At 39.2% G+C, this 18499-nt stretch overlaps 1 protein-coding gene and 1 long non-coding RNA gene across 11 annotated transcripts in view; one reads left to right on the top strand and one right to left on the bottom strand.

The window, feature by feature from the left end:
• Positions 1-18499, top strand: part of UBAP1 (ubiquitin associated protein 1) — a 74330-nt gene that overhangs the window by 9884 nt on the left and 45947 nt on the right. The window contains exons 1-3 of one of the 10 annotated variants that reach the window (XM_084978883.1): positions 3547-5699; positions 10904-10959; positions 14563-14717. The gene's annotated coding sequence lies outside the window, so the exon portion shown is untranslated. 10 annotated transcript variants of the gene reach the window in all.
• Positions 11342-17752, bottom strand: LOC146399451 (uncharacterized). Its single transcript, XR_014817802.1, has 2 exons — positions 17379-17752; positions 11342-14958 (listed from the first exon to the last, which is right to left on the bottom strand). It is a non-coding gene; the product is annotated as an uncharacterized LOC146399451 (long non-coding RNA).

Below are 18499 nucleotides of genomic sequence, written 5' to 3'. Positions count from 1 at the left end.
TTTTTGCGGGGGTGGGGGGGTTTAGGGCTGCACCTGTGGCATGTGGAGATTCCCAGGCTAGCGGTCGAATTGGAGCTATAGCTGCAGGCCTACACCACAGAACAGCACCGCCAGATCCGAGCCGCATCTGTGACCTACACCACAGCTCACGGCAATGCCAGATTCTTAACCCACTGAGTGAAGCCAGGGATTGAACCCAAAACCTCATGGTTCCTAGTCGGATTTGTTTCTGCTGGGCCACAATGGGAACTCCACATTTAGGTCTTTAATGCAGTTTGAGTTTATTTTTGTGTATGGTGTTAAGGAGTGTTCTAATTTCATTGTTTTATATGTAGCCATCCGGTTTTCCCACTACCGCTTATTGAAGGGACTCTCTTTTTTCCATGTATATTCTTGCCTCCTTTGTCATAGATTAGTTGACTATAGGTGTGTGGGTTTAATTCTGGGCTTTCTCGCCAGTTCCACTGATGTATATTTCTGTTTTTGTGCCAGTACCATACTGTTTTGGTGCCTGTAGGTTTGTAGTATAGTCTCAAGCCAGGGAGCCTGATTCCTCCAGCTCCGTTTTTCTTTCTCAGGATGGTTTTGGCTATTCTGGGTCTTGTGCTTCCAAACAAACTTTAAGAGATATTTTGTTTTAGTTTTGTGAAAAGTGGCATTGGTAGTTTGATAGGGATTGCATTGAATCTGTAGATTGCCTTGACTCTGTAGGTTGCCTTGGGTAGTTTAGTCATTTTGACAGTATTGATTCTTCCAATCCAAGAGTATGGTATATCTTACTTTAATTTATTATAAGGTTGTTTTTTTGTTTTTTGGTCTTTTTGCTTTTTCCAGGGCCGCTCCTGCAGCATATGGAGGTTCCCAGGTTAGGGGTCTAATCAGAGTTGTAGCCGCTGGCCTACACCAGAGCCACAGCAACCAGGGATCCGAGCTGTGTCTGCAACCTACACCACACCTCACGGCAATGCCGGATCCTTAACCCACTGAGCGAGGCCAGGGATTGAACCCGCAACCTCATGGTTCCTAGTTGGATTCATTAACCACTGAGCCACGACGGACACTCCCTATTATAAGGTTTTTAATTAGTGTCTTTTGCCAGGAGAGATTATATTGTAATGAACAGAACTCTGGATAGTGAGTTGAATTTTCTAAAGTTATAGTTCTGATTTACTATTTATTTATTTTATTTCATTTTATTTGTCTTTTTGTCTTTTGAGGGCCGCAGCCATGGCACATGGAGGTTCCCAGGCTATGGGTTGAATCAAAGCTGTGGCCACTGGCCTACACCACAGCCATAGCAATGCCAGATCCTAGCCATGTCAGTGACCCACACCGCAGCTCACAGGAATGACGGATCCTTAACCCACTGAGTGAGGCCAGGGAATGAACCCACAATCTCATGGTCCCTAGTCGGATTCATTTCCACTGCACCACGACTGGAACTACTGATTTACCATTTAAAAACCAACCATCTCTGGAGTTCTTTCATGGCTCACTGTGTTAAAGATCTGGTATCGTTACTGCTGAGGCTCTGGTCTTGTCCTGGAAACTTCCATGTGCTGTGGGCATGGCCAGAAAACAAAACAGAGCAAAAAATCCCAACCCTCTCTTTACTGAACTTTTTAATGTGTAAAACTGATAGGAATACTTGCTTATATCTAAAAGCATATGAGATTTAGATAAGGTGATCTATGTAATGGTATTTTCAAAACTGCATGAGACCTCATCATATAGTTTTGAAAATTATGAAGGTTTTTAACATATGCTTCGTTAGAAGCATAATACTTTCCCACTGTCAGCTAATATTCTTGTTTTCTAAAGCTAATATACTACGTTTTATCCTGGAATTCTCTGTAACTTCTTTTATGCTTGATGTTTGTCTGTTGTTACTATTATTAATATTTTGTCCACATCTTGTGGAAGTTCTCAGCCAGGGATTGAACCTGCACTATAGCAGCAACCCAAGCGGCAAAAAAAAAAAAATTCTATTTGCATATTCCTGTATCTTCCTACTGTGTGCGCTCTCTTTTTTTGGCCAAGGCATGCAGCAGCTTGATGTGGGAATCTCAGTTCTCAGACTAGGGCTTTAACCTGGGCTGCAGTGGTAAAAGTGCTGAATCCTAACCCCTAGATCAACAGGGAATTCCCCCCCCCCCCGCTTTTTAGGGCTGCACCTGTGGCATATGGAGATTCCCAGGCTAGGGGTCTAATTGGAGCTACAGCTGCCAGCCTCTGCCACAGCCACACCAGCGCCAGATCCGAGCCTCATCTGGGACCTACACCACAGCTCACAGTAATGCTGGATCCTTAACCCACTGAGTGAGGAACCCTCAACCTCATGGTTCCTAATCGAATTAGTTTCCGCTGTGCCACTATGGGAACTCCCCTTTTTTTTCAGCTGTTCTTGTGGGATGTTCCATTCACAATTTGATTAAAGTCCACACTTACATATTTAGCTTTCAAATTTTTTTTTTTTATTGTGGTTGATTTACATGTTCTGTCAATTTCTGCTCTACGGCAAAGTGACCCAGTCATACATATATATATTCTTTTTCTCCTATTATCTTCTGGCATGTTCTATCGCAAGTGTTTTGTGATATATACAGCAGCGCCCTGCTTTCATGTTATTGATACATGGAGAAACTAGGCCATTTGTCCTGAACGTATTCCACATTCAGGATTTGTCTTTGTGTTCTTGTGTTTTTGCTTGCTTCTCTAATGCTTACAAAGTCATGGTTAGAAGCTTCATTTTTGAAAAAATTATTTTTGGCTCTGCATTTATCATTTGGAAGTTCCTGGGCCAGGGATCGAATCCACACCACAGCAGTACCAGAGCCACAGCAGTGACAATGTTGGATCCTTAACCTCCTGACCCACCAGGAAACTCCAGATTTAATTGTTTAGATGGGGAGAGTAGCATCACATAGGTGGTGCTGTGTATTGCCTTTTGCATCACATCAGGAGGTACATAATAATGAATGGTTGTCCCACTTTTTCTAGTTGTGTTCAGATAGTGTCAGCCCAGTTCTTCTCTTATAGGATTCCCTATTAATTTTTACCTAATAGTTTAGCATCCATTGATGATACTTGAATCAATTATTTAATTAGAAGTTGTAAACTTGTATCATCATGCTATTTCTGTCATATTTATGCTTATGAGGTGCCATTTTTTTTCTCTGAAGAAGAGCTTTCCTTTGTCAGCTATCTTACCCTAAAGTATAGTTTCTACTGCAAAAGAACGATGAATGCTTAATTCCTTTCTTTTAATTACCAACTTCAAACTAAAGACTTGGTATAATGTTAGCAGGTTGGGTTTGTGGTTTAGGGTTTTTTTTTTTTTTTTTTTTTTTTTCTGTCTTGGTTTTCTATAGATCTTTCCTAATCTTTGAGTTTCATCATAGACTTGTGGGTTTATACCATGTGTTTGAAATAGTTATAGTTGTTCTTTTTTTTTTCTTTTTCTTTTTTTTGGCTTTTTGCCTTTACGTGAGCCACTCCCGCGGCATATGGAGGTTCCCAGGCTAGGGGTCTAATCGGAGCTGTAGCTGCCAGCCTATACCAGAGCCACAGCAACTCGGGATCTGAGCCACGTCTGCAATCTACACCACAGCTCACGGATTGTTAACCCACTGAGCAAGGGCAGGGACTGAACCCGCCACCTCATGGTTCCTAGTCAGATTTGTTAACCACAGCACCATGACGGGAACTCCAGTTGTTCTTTTTTTTTTTCTTTTTTTGTCTTTTTTGTTGTTGTTGGTATTTCTTGGGCCGCTCCCGAGGCATATGGAGATTCCCAGGCTAGGGGTTGAATCGGAGCTGTAGCCACCGGCCTACGCCAGAGCCACAGCAACTCGGGATCCGAGCCGCGTCTGCAACCTACACCACAGCTCACGACAGTGCCGGATTGTTAACCCACTGAGCAAGGGCAGGGACCGAACCTGCAACCTCATGGTTCCTAGTCGGATTCGTTAACTACTACGCCACGACGGGAACTCCCAGTTTTTCTTTTTTGATGCACATGTTTCATCTTTGATCAGTGGGAACCATTTCAAGTTGGTAGCTGTTTTGCTCTTTTTTTTTTTTTTTTTTTTTTTTTTGTCTTTTTAGGGCTGCACCCACAGCATATGGAGGTTCCTAGGCTAGGGGTCCAATTGGAACCGTAACCATCAATCTATACCACAGCAACACAGGATCCGAGCCATATCTGCGAACTACGCCACAGCTCACGGCAATGCTGGATTCTTAACCTGCTGATTGAGGCCAGGGATTGAACCCGCATCCTCATGGATGCTAGTTGGGTTTGCTAACCGCTGAGCCATGATGGGAACTCCACAAGTTGGTAGCTTTTTGACATGATCTATAAATCTTTGAAAAGTTTTTGCTTTCATGCACATCAAATGGCCCAGATTCACAAGTTCTTCCTGCACATGTGAAAACAACCATTTTTCAGTGCAGGCATACAGAAGGCCAACAGACACATGAAAAGATGCTCAACATTATTTATTATCAGGGAAGTACAAATAAAAACCACAATGAAATATTACCTCCCACCTCTCAGAATGGCTGTTATCAAAAGGCAGCAAATAACAAGTGCTGGCGAGGATGTGGAGAAAAGGGAACCCTCATGCACTGTTGATGGGAATGTAAATTGGTGCAGCCACTAAGAAAGACAGTATAGAGATTCCTCAAAAAAAAAAAAAAAAAAGACCCTTGCTGTACAGTGGGAGAAAAAAAAAAAAAAAAAGAACTACCATATTATCCAGCAATTCCACTTCTGGGTATTTATCTGAAGAAAACAACAATATTAATTGGAAAACATATATATACCCCTGTGTTCACTGTAACATTATTTACAATAGCCAAGATATGGGAGCAACCCAAGTGTCCATCAGTACATGAATGGATGAAGATGTGGTGTATATATATACACAATGGGATGCAAATCAGCCATAAAAAAGAATGAAATCTTGCCATTTGTGACAACATGGGTGGACCTAGAGGATGTTATGCTAAGTGAAATAATTCAGAAAAAGAAATACTGCATGGTTTCACTTATATGTGAAATCTAAAAAACAAATGAACAAACAAAACAGATGCAGAGAACAAACAGGTGATTGCTAGAGGGGAAGGGAATTGAAAGAGGAGAGAAATATATGAGGAAGATTAAAAGGTTCAAACTCCAGTTGCAAAATAAATGAGTCAGAGGGATGAGATGTGCAATATGGGAAATATGGGGATAAAACAGGGTGGAGAAAAATACTCAATAACTATACAACAAAATAACTGGTGACATAGCATATGTAGACTTCTGGTGATGGTTTTGAAATGTACAGAAATAACCAAGTCACTACAGTTGTGTAATAGGAACTAATATACTGTCGTAGGTCAAATATACTTCAGAAACAAACTCAGAAAAAGAGATGAGATTTGTGGTTACCAGAGGAGAGGGTAAGGGGAGTAGAAGTTGGGTAAAGACAGTCAAAAGGTACGAACTTCTTAGTTACAAGATAAATAAGTACTAGGGATGTAATATACAACATGATAAATATGATGAACACTTCTGTATGTTGTATTTGAAAGTTGTTAAGAGAGTAAATCCTGAGTCTCATCACACGTGCAGTTTTTTCTTCTTTTTAGTTTTGTATCTATATGAAATGATGGATGTTCACTAAACATAAGATAATTATCTCATGATGTAGGTAAGTCATACTGTCCACCTTACACAGTGCTGTATGTCAATTATATCTCAATAAAACTAGAAGGAAAAAAAGAATTAATGCGGAAATATTGAGAGCTCAAAATCTGGTTGCCAGGTCGCTCATTGGTAAAAATAACTTCTTTTTCTTTTTCTTTTTTTTTTTTGTCTTTCCACCTTTTCTAGGGCTGCACCTGTGGCATGTGGAGGTTCCCAGTCTAGGGGTCCAGTCGAAGCTGTAGCCACCAGCCTACACCAGAGCCATAGCAACGCCAGATCTGAGCCGTGTCTGCGACCTACACCACAGCTCATGGCAACTCTGGATCCTTAACCCACTGAGCGAGGCTAGGGACCGAACCTGAAACCTCATGGTTCCTAGTCAGATTTGTTAACCTCTGAGCCATGACGGGAACTCCGATAAAAATATTTCTGAAAATATTTTTAAAAACTGCAAATTAGTATTGATTTTTACAATGTAGATGTCAGAATTAGGGCTTTTACTTCTTTACTATTTTGCCTTTTTTCCCCTCTTACATAAAAAATCTTGGTTCCTTGCAATAAGCATAATTATTTGCAATTTGCTATATTGTATATATACATAAATGACTTTAAAATGGTAATACTGATTTATTGCTAACAATAACAAAATAGAAATTCTTTGTAGTTCTTTATGTTCTTAGAACATATTCCACTAATATGCACAGTTAGAATATTGAGTTCTAAAGTCACTTGAAATAATTTTTTCTATGTGGTCATTTTGCTTATTTCACGTACAGTTAGGTTTATTTCAGTTTATATCATTGAGAGACTTAAAAAATTGTATTATTTGGAACATGTAATACATAGTTATTTTGAAACTTGGAATATAGATACATAAAAAGAAAAAGTGTAAAAATACAAAAATTCCACCATTGGAAATATTCACTATTAAAATACTTGTTTAGCTAACATTTATTTATTAGAAACATAATATGTGTGTGTGTCTGTGTGTGTTTCCTTTTTTGTCTGCCCCATGGGATATGGAATTCCTGGGCCAGTGATCAAATCTGAGCTCCAGATGCAACCTATGCTGCAGGTGCAGCAGTGCCAGATCCTTAATATGCTGTGCCAGGCCAGGGATTGAACCTGTGTCCCAGCGCTCCAGGGACGCTGCTGATCTTGTTGCGCCACAGTGGGGACTCCTAGAAATGTATTTTGATTAGGATTGTTCTAAGTACAGTTACCCTATGAGGTAGTTGCTGTTATTATCCCCATTTTACAGATTGGGTATCTGAAGCTCAGAGATGCAAACTTGTCCAGGGGATGCATAACTAATAAGTGGCACAGCTGGGATTTGACCTTGACTTTTTTGCGGGGGGCGGGGGGTGCCATGCGCATTGCATGTGGAGGTCTTTGGGCCAGGGATTGAATGTGTGCCGGACAGCAACCCTAGCTGCTGTGATGCCAGATCCTTAAACTACTGTGCCACAAGGGAACTCTGACCCCTTTTTTAATCACTGCACATTTTGTTTTCAGTCTCTCTTTCTGCTTGTAAACAGACATTTTAAATTTAATTTGTTTGGGTTCATCATACTCTTAACAGTGTCTTTTGAAGAGAAGTTTTCAATTTTGATGAAATCTTCTTTTCATTCAGTATTTGTGCTTTGGTGTTACATCTAAGAAATTGTTACCTAACCTCAGATCAGAAAGATTTTCTCCTGTGTTCTTTCTTCTAGAAGTTTTATAGTTACAGATTTTAAAGAGTCTGTGGTCTGTTTTTAGTTAATTTTTTTTTTTTTTTTTTTTTGTCTTTTTGCCATTTCTTGGGCCGCTCCCACGGCATATGGAGGTTCCTAGGCTAGGGGTTGAATTGGAGCTGTAGCTGCTGGCTCACAGCAATGCAGGATCTGAGCCATGTCTGCAACCTGCACCATAGCTCACGGCAATGCCGGATCCTTAACCCACTGAGCAAGGCCAGGGATCGAACTCGCAACCTCATGGTTCCTAGTCAGATTCGTTAACCACTGAGCCATGATGGGAACTCTTTTTTTTTTTTTTTTTTTAATATCGCTATCCATTTGTTCCAGCACCTTTTGTTGAAAAGATGATTACCTTTTCTCTATTGAATTGCTTTTGTACCTTAAACATATTTTGCATGTATATATGTGGATTTGTTTTTGGACTCTTCTATTCTTTTGATCGATTTGCCTGTGTTTATGCCAGTAACACTATCTTGATAACTATAGTTTATAAATTTTGAAATCAGGCAGTTTCTCAATGTTTCTTTATGACTGTCTAGGTCTTACTTTTTTGTGTAAATTTTAGAATTAGTTTGTCAAGATATCCAAAAAGCCTGCTACTGTTTTGTTGGGATTGTATTTAATCTACAGCTCATTTTGGGGTTAATCAACATCTTAACAGTATTGAGTGTTAGAACCTATGAGTTTGGTGTATCTCTCCATTTATTTAGGTGTTTGCTATGGACTGGCTTTGTGTATTCTGAAATTGATGTTGAAACTTAACCCTCATTGAGATGGTATTTGGAGGTTGGACTTTTTAAAGGTAATTAAGTCATAAGCAGGGACCTTTAGGAATGGGATCATTGCCCTAATTATATTAACGTATTTATTTATTTTGTCTTTTTAGGGCGGCACCCATGGCATATGGAGGTTCCCAGGCTAAGGGTCGAATTGGAGTTGCAGGCGCCATCCTACGACACAGCCACAGCAATGCCAGACCTGAGCCTCGTCTGCGACCTATACCGTAGCTACAGCAACACCGGGGATCCTTAACCCACTAAGCAAGGCCAGGGATCAGACCTGCATCTTCATGGATACTAGTCAGGTTCTTAACCCTCTGAGCCACAATGGAAAAGAGGCCTTGTAAAAGTGGCCTTTTCCCCTTTCCCATGGCCATATGAGGTTGTAGCAAAAAGACAGCTGTCAGTAAATCAGGAAGTAGGCTGTCACCAGACAGCAAATCTGCTAGTGCCTTGATCATGAATGTCTCAGCTTCCAGAACTGTGAAAAATACATTTTTGTTTTTTATAAGCCACCTAGTCTATTGTATTTTGTTATAGCAGCTTGAATCGACTAAGACAATCTTCTTAAATTTTCTCAGTAATCTTTTGTAATTTTCATTGTACAGGTCTTAAACATTTTTTTGCAGATAACATCCCAAAGTGTTTCATGATTTTGAGTATTGTAAATGGTGATTTTTAGGAGTTCCTGTTGTGGCTTATCGGTGATGAACCTGACTGAGGTTCTGATTCATGAGGATGCGGGTTTGATCCCTGGCCTTGCTCAGTGGGTTAAGGATCCAGCATTGCTGTGAGCTGTGGTGTATGTCACAGATGGGGTTTGGATCTGGCTTGGCTGTGGCTGTGGTGTAGGCCAGCAGCTACAGCTCCAATTCAGTCCCTAGCCTGGGAACTTCCATATGCCACAGGTGTGATCGTAAAAAAACAAAAATAAGTAAATAAATAAATGGTGTTTTTAAAAATTTCAGTTTCTGATTGTTCATTGGTAGATATACAGTTAATGTTGATCTTATGTTTTCTCAGCTTGCTAAACTTGTGTATTACTTGTATTATTCTTTTGTAGATTCTACTAGATTTCCTACCGACCATGTTATCTCTGAATAAGGACAGGTTTTATATGTTCTTTCCAGTCTAGATGTCATTTAATTCTTTTTCTTGCCTTATTCCTGAATTTAAGGGGAAAGTCGTTCACTGTTGGGTATGATGTAGACTGTAGGTTTTTTTTTTATTTTCATTTTTTATAAATGCCCTTTATCAAATTGGGGAAATCCCCTTCTATTCTTAGTTACTCTGTCTTTCAGAAATGGATGTTGAATTTTGTTGAATGTTCTGTGTTTCTTGAGATAATCTTAACGGTTTTTCTCTTTTAGTTTGTTAATGTGGTGAATTGCACTGATTAATTTTTAAAATTCAACCAATCTTGCATTCCTGGGAAAAACCCCACTTTGTCACTATATATTATCCTTTTTATATATTGTTGGGTTTAAGTTGCTAAAATTTTAAGAATTTTTATATTGATGTTATGAGGGTTATTGTTTTGTAGTTTTCTCTCGTAATGTCTTTGTTTTGGTATCAAGATAATCTGTTTTATAGAATGAGTTGGAAATTATTCCTTCCTCTTTAATATTTTGGAAGAGTTTGTCTTGTATCGATATTTTTCTTTAGTTGTTTGGTAGATTTCACCAGTAAAGCCACCTGAGCTCTGACTTTTCTGTCTTTTTGCCTTTTTAGGGCTGCACCTGTGGCATATGGAGGTTCCCAGGCTAGGGGTCCAATTGGAGCCGTAGCCGCTGGCCTACGCTAGAGCCACAGCAAATCGGGATCCGAGCTGCGTCCGCGACCTACACCACACAGCTCAGGGCAACGCCAGATTGTTAACCCACTGAGCAAGGCCAGGGATCAAACCGGCAACTTCATGTTTCCTAGTTGGATTTGTTTCTGCTGTGCCATGGCAGGAACTCCTTCTTTAGCATGTTTTGTGTTCAACCATGCCATTGGTTTTTTTATTGCCAAATAATATTCCATAGCATGGATATTTTATATTTTATTTATCCATTCAACAGTTAATGGACATTTGGGTTGCTTCCACTTTGTGGATATATGTTTTCATTTCTCTTGGGGATTACATTTAACACCTTACATTTCTAACAGTCTAGCTTGAACTGATAGTGACTTAACTTCAGTATCATATAAAAGACTCTGCTCCTGTATGATTCAGTCCTACCCCCTTTAAATGTTGTTACAAATTGCAACTTTATATACAATGTAGATGAACCCATAGGGCATTATGGTAAGTGAAATAAGCCAGACTTGGAAAGATAATAACACAGGTTTTTTTTTTTTTTTTCTTTCTTCCTGGCTGCACCTGGGATTGAACCTGTGCCACAGCAGTGACCCTAGTCCACAGTAGTGGCAGTCCTGGATCCTTAACCTACTGTGTTACTAGGGAACTCTAACAGATTTATAATTTTGTGTGTTTTAAAAAAAATCCTGTACTAAATAAAAAGGGGGGTTGAGGATTGAACCCGTGTCCTCATGAATACTGGTTGGGTTTGTTACTGCTGAGCCATGGTGGGAACTCCTTACTACTCTTTAAATTAGAATTTAGTATCTGTATATAAGTATACATGTATACAAATACATGAGGTTCATTTTTTATTTTCCTTTTTTTCTCCCCTTGTCAAATTTAGGTATCAGTATATGCTAACCTTATATAATAACTTGGAAATTCAGCAACATTCATTCAGTAGGTATTTACTGAGCACTATTTACAGTCAGTATGCTTGGTTCAGGTGAACACAGCAAGTGGTTCTTGTAGTCATAGTGCTTAAAACCTAGTGGGGAAGATAAGACAATACATAAATCCTGTGTAAACTACAAATGGCAAAGCTGTGTTTGTCTCTTTCCATTTTATGTTTTCGAATAATTTAAAAAAAGGAGTAATCTCTTAAAGAATTGATACAACTTTAAATAAAAGCACCTATTCTGGTACTTATATGTATATAGAAGTATTTTATTTGCCTGTCAAATTACTTAACAACCTTGCCTTCTCCCCTCAAATCTTTGATACACTGTCAAGCAGTGCCATCTTTATATATATGTAAAGCTGAACCAATGGCATATGGAGGTTCCCAGGCTAGGGGTTGAATCAGAGCTACGGCTGCCAGCCTATACCGTAGCCACAGCAACATGGGATTCGAGCTGTGTCTGCAACCTACACCACAGTTCACGGGCAACACCAGATCCCCAACCCACTGAGCAAGGCCAGGGATCGAATCCACATCCTCATGTATACTAGTCAGATTTGTTTCCACTGTGCCACAACGGTAATTCCATCTTTATATTTTTTGTTCCCTGGTTATTTCATGTGTTCCCTTGAAGGTATGATTTCTCAAATTTGATGAGCAGGGCTCTTGTCTTTATGGAAAGAATTTATTTAAATTCCACATGACATTTTGAAATGGTCAGAATGATGAAATCCACTGCTGGAAGGACAGAAAATTATGTTTGTAATTATTTCTCTCAGGTCAGATTAATAGTCTCTGGTGTGATAGTTAGCTTCTTTTTATTTTAAGTTAACTGGTTATCTTGTATTGGCTACATGTAGAGTGAAATAATGTTATTAGTGTCAAATAGTAAGCATTTTCTTCTTCAGAAAAACATTGGTGTGGACTATGTATATTTACTGAGTCATAGACTCAACAAGTGATTATATGTGTTTGCCCTTGTAACTAAGAATATAAAGTATTGCTATCTTCTTACATGTTTGACTGTAAAAACTATTGAAGTACATAGCTATAGAAGAGTACATTTAGACCTTTTGAAAAGATTGTCAAGAGATTGTTTATTCCAGGCCTCTCTTTTTACAGAAGCCCTGGGTTTTTTTTTTCCCCCTCCCTTCTTTCTTTCAAAGATTTTGATTGGCTCCAAACCATCCCAAATTGATGAAATAAGTGAGACTAGAACCCAAGTTTTTAACTATTTGTAGTGCTCTTTTCTCTCTTGTATTTCTGGCATAAGTTGTGACTTTGGAAGAGTTGGGAGATGATTTTTTTTTTTTTTTGTGAGTCTTAATGTATTCCTTTTTATTTGTTGTTGTTTCATGTTTATTGACATCAATATATTTTTTTCCATTTTTTTTTGGCCACCCCATGGCCTATGTAGTTCTGGGCCAGGGATCAGATCCAAGTTATAGTTGTGACCTAAACTACACTGTAGCAACACTGGATCCTTAACCCACTATGCTGGGTCGGGGACTCAAACCTGCGCCCCATTGCTCCCAAGATGCCACTGATCCCATTGTGCCACAGTGGTAACTCCAATAATATTAATAAGTGTAAAGGCCTTATAACCTAGGAAAAGCCTACTAAGGCTTGTAATAAGTGTTATAAGAAGATGATATTTTTGGTTGAACAGTTTCTTGAAATATTTCTCCCAGTTAATGCTTATTCACAATTTTAAAAAATTAAATTGGATAGGTCTGTAGCTGATTTCTTCTTAGGACATTGTATTCTTTCTTACTTGCTAAACCATAAATTACATTGAAGAAAATATGTTAAGTGAATTTTAATGAATTGGTTAAGATGCTGACTGGAATTTTTATGTTGTTATTTTTTTTTTGTCTTCTTTGGGCTGCACCTGCTGCATATGGCAGTTCCTAGGCTAGGGGTCAATTGGAACTGTAACTGCTAACCTATACCACAGCCACAGCAATGTGGGATCTGAGCCTCATCTGCGACCTACGCCACAGCTCATGGCAACGCCGGATCCTTAACCCACTGAGCAGCACCAGGGATTGAACCCGAATCCTCATTAATGCTGGTCCGCTTCGTTACCACTGAGCCACGACAGGAACACCCCTGACTTGAATTTTTAAGTTGGCTAATGCTTTATGTCATGACTCCCTAGTCTAACTTTTTTTTTTGGCCACACCCAAGGCATATGGAAGTTCCTGGGTCAGGGATTGAATCTGAGCCACAGCCGTAGCAATGCTGGATTCTTAACCCACTACATACGGCCAAGGATCGAACCCGTACCTCAGCAGTGACCTGAGCCAAGCTGCTCCAGCCGGACTGTGCCAGATCCTTAACCTGCTGCCACAGCAGGAACTCTTTACTATTCTGACTTTTAACTAGTCAGTACTTTCCTGTTCTTATATTATATTGGTTTCATAGGCCTTATGATATCAGACTATTTATTGGTAACTACAGGAGATAATTGTTTAATTTAAATGTTATTTTTTTGTCTAGTTTTATTTCCACATTAAGTATTAGTTAGCTTTTAGAATTACTGTAATTTTCACAAAGTTTGAGAGGGCAAGAAGATATGAAAGGGCTACCTCTGCTAAAGATTAGACATTGTGCTAAATGCTTGGGGGATTAAAAGGAGCGTAGAGCCCAGAAAAACCCTTACTTTGATTTTTCTTGATCCATTTTGGAATTGGCTATAGTTCTTAAGTGAAGTTCTAATGAAATTGTGTCAATAATTTGTCCTGACAGTACTGTAATGTCTTTTTATATACCACTTGTTGCTTTTTAAATTTTTTTTTTTTTTTTAAATTGGATTCTTAAGTTTATTTATTTATTTTATTTTATTTTTTGTCTTTTTTTTTTTTTTTTTAATTTTATTTTCCCACTGTACAGCAAGGGGGTCAGGTTATCCTTACATGTATACATTACAATTACAGTTTTTCCCCCACCATTTCTTCTGTTGCAACATGAGTATCTAGACATAGTTCTCAATGCTATTCAGCGGGATCTCCTTGTAAATCTATTTACGTTGTGACTGATAAGCCCAAGCTCCCGATCCCTCCCACTCCCTCCCCCTCCCATCAGGCAACCACAAGTCTCTTCTCCAAGTCCATGATTGATTTTCTTTTCTGAGGAGATGTTCATTTGTGCTGGATATTAGATTCCAGTTATAAGTGATGTCATATGGTATTTGTCTTTCTGGCTCATTTTGCTTTTTAAATTTTAACTGGCATCTAACTGTAACCACTTTTTGTTAAACTGTGTGAAATGAACTTTGCATTGATTCACTAGTTGTTTTTGCTAAAACCTCGTTTGCAAGAGAAATTAGTGAGAAACCTATACAGTACCACGACTTGACTTTAAAAATAACCTTTGTTTTCAGTAGTTTTCATAAGGAAAGCATTTTGTTGGATTTTAAGTCTGAAAGTTAGTCCATTAGCTTTCTGAATAGAATGAAAATAGGATTTATGTATTTGGGCAGGTGTGTACTATTACTATACCTGTGATTGTTCAGCTTTACTTTTTTCTAAGTGGCTACTCCCATCACTTAACAGATTTTATATTTATTTATTTATTTTTAATTCCTTTTTTCTTTTTAGGGATGTACCTGTGGTCTGTGGAAGTTCTGGGCTAGGGGTTGAATAGGAGCTGCAGCTGACACCACAGCCACAGCCACGCCGGATCCAAGCCATACCTGTGACCTATGCCACAGCTTGTGGCAACGCCAGATCCTGAGCCTACTGAGTAAGGCCAGGTATTGAACTCACATCCTCATAGACACTTATGTCGGGTTTCTTAACCTGCTAAACCACAGTGGGAACTCCACAGATTTTAAATGGCACTTTAAATGTTCACACTTGGGGTATTTTTAAGCGTTTCTGTTCTATTTCAATGATCTATTTATGCGTCATTACAGCACAGCTTTAAGTGTATCTTGTGGTAAATATTTTAATATCTGATGTTATTGGGATTTTCTTGGCTGTTGTGAATTGTTACTTCCATATGAACTTTATTTATTTATTTATTTATTTTCTGTCTTTTTGCTTTTTCTTGAGTTCCTCCCGAGGCATATGGAGGTTCCCAGGCTAGGGGTCTAATCAGAGCTGTAGCAACTGGCCTACGCCAGAGCCACAGCAATGTGGGATCCGAGCCACGTCTGTGACCTGCACCATAGCTCATGGCAACGCTGGATCCTTAACCCACTGAGCAAGGCCAGGGATCGAACCCGAAACTTCATGGTTCCTAGTTGGATTCGTTAACCACTGCGCCACGACGGGAACTCCTCCATTTTGTTTCTTATCTGGTCATTGTATATATGAAGGCTGTTTCAGAATATTAATTTTGTACCCAGAAACATCTTATTGTATTCTATTTTTTCAGTTTTTGGATTTCCCTGGGAAAGTGTCTTTTCTGACTTTTTATACCTTTTACTTCTTTCATCTAATGTTAAATAATAATGTTAAGCAGTTGTGATAATGGACATTTGACATCCTTGTCTGGTTCTTGTGCTTGGTGAGATCTTTGTATAGTTCCCCCATTAGTATTCTCTGGCTTTAGTATTGAGAGATGATTTTTGTTGTTATTGTTACTGGTTTGGTGTTGTTTTTTTTTTTTTCCTTTTTAAAGCCAAACCTGTGGCATATGAAAGTTCTCAGGCTGGGGGTTGAATCGAAACTGCAGCTGCAGGTGCACGCCACAGCCACAGCTAAGCCAGATCTGAGCCACATTTGTGATGTACGCCAAAGCTTGCAGCAACACCAAATCCTTAATCCACTGAGTGAGGCCAGGAATGGAACCTACATCCTCATGGATTCTAGTCAGGTTCTTTAACCCACTGAGCCACAATGGGAACTTCTTGTTATTGTTTTTAATCTCACATCAGGCAGCTGGCTATCTGATTTTTCTTCTTAGAATTATTAATATATGGTGAATTATATCAACAGATTCCTAATATTAAACTATATTGTATTCATTAAATCCTATTTGGACATGGTATATTTTTATAATGTACTACTAAATTTGCATTTTTTACTTTGAGGGGATTTTAAATCTATATTTATAATATGAAAATTTTCTGTAGTTTTTTAAATGAGATCATTGTCCATTTTTTAAAAAGTTAGCCACAACAGGAACTCCTGTGTTTTTTCCTTTTTTTTTTTTTTGGCCATGCCTGTGGTATGCATAAGTTCCCAGGCTAGGGATCAAACTCACACCATAACAGTGACAACACTGGATCCTTAACTCAGCTGAGCCATTAGGGAACTCCAAGATATTGTCAGTTTCGATAATTAATACTTTCCTAAAAGATCATCCATTTTATCCACGTTTCAAATGTATTTATAAGGAGGCGAACAAAACAGTTACTTAGGATTATTTCATTTTATTTTATTTATTTATTTATTTATTTTTGTTTTTTCTATGGCCGCACCTGAGGCATATGGAGATTCCCAGGCTAGGGGTCTAATTGGAGCTGTAGCTGCTGGCCTACGCCACAGCCATGCCAGATCCGAGCCACATTTTGATCTACACCACAGCTCATGGCAGCACTGGATCCTTAACCCAGTGAGTGAGGCCAGGGATTGAACGTGCAACCTCATGGTTCCTAGTTGGATTTGTTTCCACTCTGTCACGATGGGAGCTCTTATACATGTGATTTTTATCATATGTATTTTGTATGAGTGCTTGTTGTATTGGTGTTAACTTTGTTTTCAGACTTGAAATTTGATGATTCCCAAAGCTGTTTTTCTTTTAAATTGGATAATTTCCTGGATTAATTTGTATCTTGGGAAATTCATGATTGCAGCTCATATGGTACTATAACTCTGACTGTGAGAGCTTACTGAGTTATTAAATTGCTACCATGTATTGGTAAGCTGTTTGTAGAGTATAATTTCATGTAATGGTAATATAATGAAGATACGAGAAGGGGAAGAATGAAAATTAGGACGTTAATATTCAGTTGCCATTGGGCTTTCTCTTCCCCTTATGAAGCTGCCTGGGTTTGCCAAGATGTTTTCATTCTGGTCTTCTACCTTTAGCTTCCTTCCCCTACCCTCCTCACTTTTCCCTTTTTTCATTCCTTACTCCATCTCTTCTGTCTCTTGCACTCTAGCTCCTTCTCTCGCTGCAGTTTAACTTGTTACCTGTTTCCCCATCTCTTTGCTCTTAGATGTCTTTCATCTTACTGATTCAAATTTGTCAGGTCTTCGGAGTCCTCATCCTTGCGCAGTGGTTAATGAATCTGACTAGGAACCATGAGGTTGCGGGTTCGATCCCTGCCCTTGCTCAGTGGGTTAAGGATCCGGCATTGCCGTGAGCTGTGGTGTAGGTTGCAGACGCAACTTGGATCTCACGTTGCTGTGGCTCTGGCGTAGGCCGGCAGCTACAGTTCCAATTCTACCCCTAGCCTGGGAACCTCCATATGCCGCGGGAAGCGGCCCTAGAAAAGGCAAAAAGACAAAAAAAACAATAACAAATTTATCAGGTCTTCTTCCTACAGCATTTGAACTGAAGTGGCACTGTAGTAACAAAAAAACCATTGCTTTTAATTATTGATCTCTTCAAGGAGTTCTACATTTTATTAGTGTAAAAGTTAATGAGTTCCCTCTGTGGCACAGTGGAATTGGCGGTGTCTTGAGAGTGCTGGGACTCAGGTTCTATCCTCGGCCCGGCACAGTGGGTTAAGGTTCTGGTGTTGCCACAGCTGTGGGTAGGGTTGTGACTGCGGCTCAGAACTGGGAACTCCATATGCCTCGGGGCAGCCAAAAATGAAAAAAAATTTTAAAAAAAGTTTGAGTTAAGAATGTGTGCTATAGTTACTTGAACTTTCTACTTTTCCTTTAATAGAAGCATTTATATCTATTTTAGTGGAAACTTATGATTTCTTATGCATTTTTTTCCTCTTGTGAGCATTTATAATTGTAAATTTGGACAAATGCATTTTTTCAGTTTTGTGCTTGCTTTTTTTTTTTTTTTTTTTTTTTTTGCTTTTTAGGGCCTCAGGTGAAGCATGTGTAGGTTCTCAGGCTAGGGGTCAAATCAGAGCTACAGCTGCTGGCCTATACCAATGCCACAGCAATTCGGGATCTGAGCCCTGTCTGCGACCTATACTACTTCTCATGGGAATGCCGGATCCTTAATCCACTGAGTGAGGTCAGGGATTGAACCCGCAACCCCATGGTTCTTAGTTGGATTCATTTCTGCTGTGCCTCGATGGGAACTCCTGTGCACATTTTTAGCAGTTATAATAATTCAGTTCAACATTTAAAAATATGTTAAAACTTATACTTATTTCCATTATTTATTTGCCTTTTTTTTTTTTTTTTTTTTTTTTTGGTCTTTTTAGGGCTGCGCCTGTGGCATATGGCGGTTCCCAGGCTAGGGGTCTGATCGGAGCTGTCACCGCTGGCCTACACCACAGCCACAGCAATGCTGGGATATGAGCCACGTTGCAACCTATACCACAGCTCACGGGAACGCCAGATTCTTAACCCACTGAGCAAGGGCAGGGATCGCACCCACAACCTCATGGTTCCT

Source organism: Sus scrofa, chromosome 10 (assembly GCF_054392235.1).
Source record: "Sus scrofa isolate SSC_HxYL_T2T_F1_AM1 chromosome 10, Sscrofa_HxYL_maternal_Yorkshire_Landrace_v2.0, whole genome shotgun sequence".
Classification (NCBI taxonomy): Eukaryota; Metazoa; Chordata; class Mammalia; order Artiodactyla; family Suidae; genus Sus; species Sus scrofa.
The sequence above is the reverse complement of the archived record's forward strand: the minus strand, read 5'-3'. Positions and strand labels throughout refer to the sequence as shown.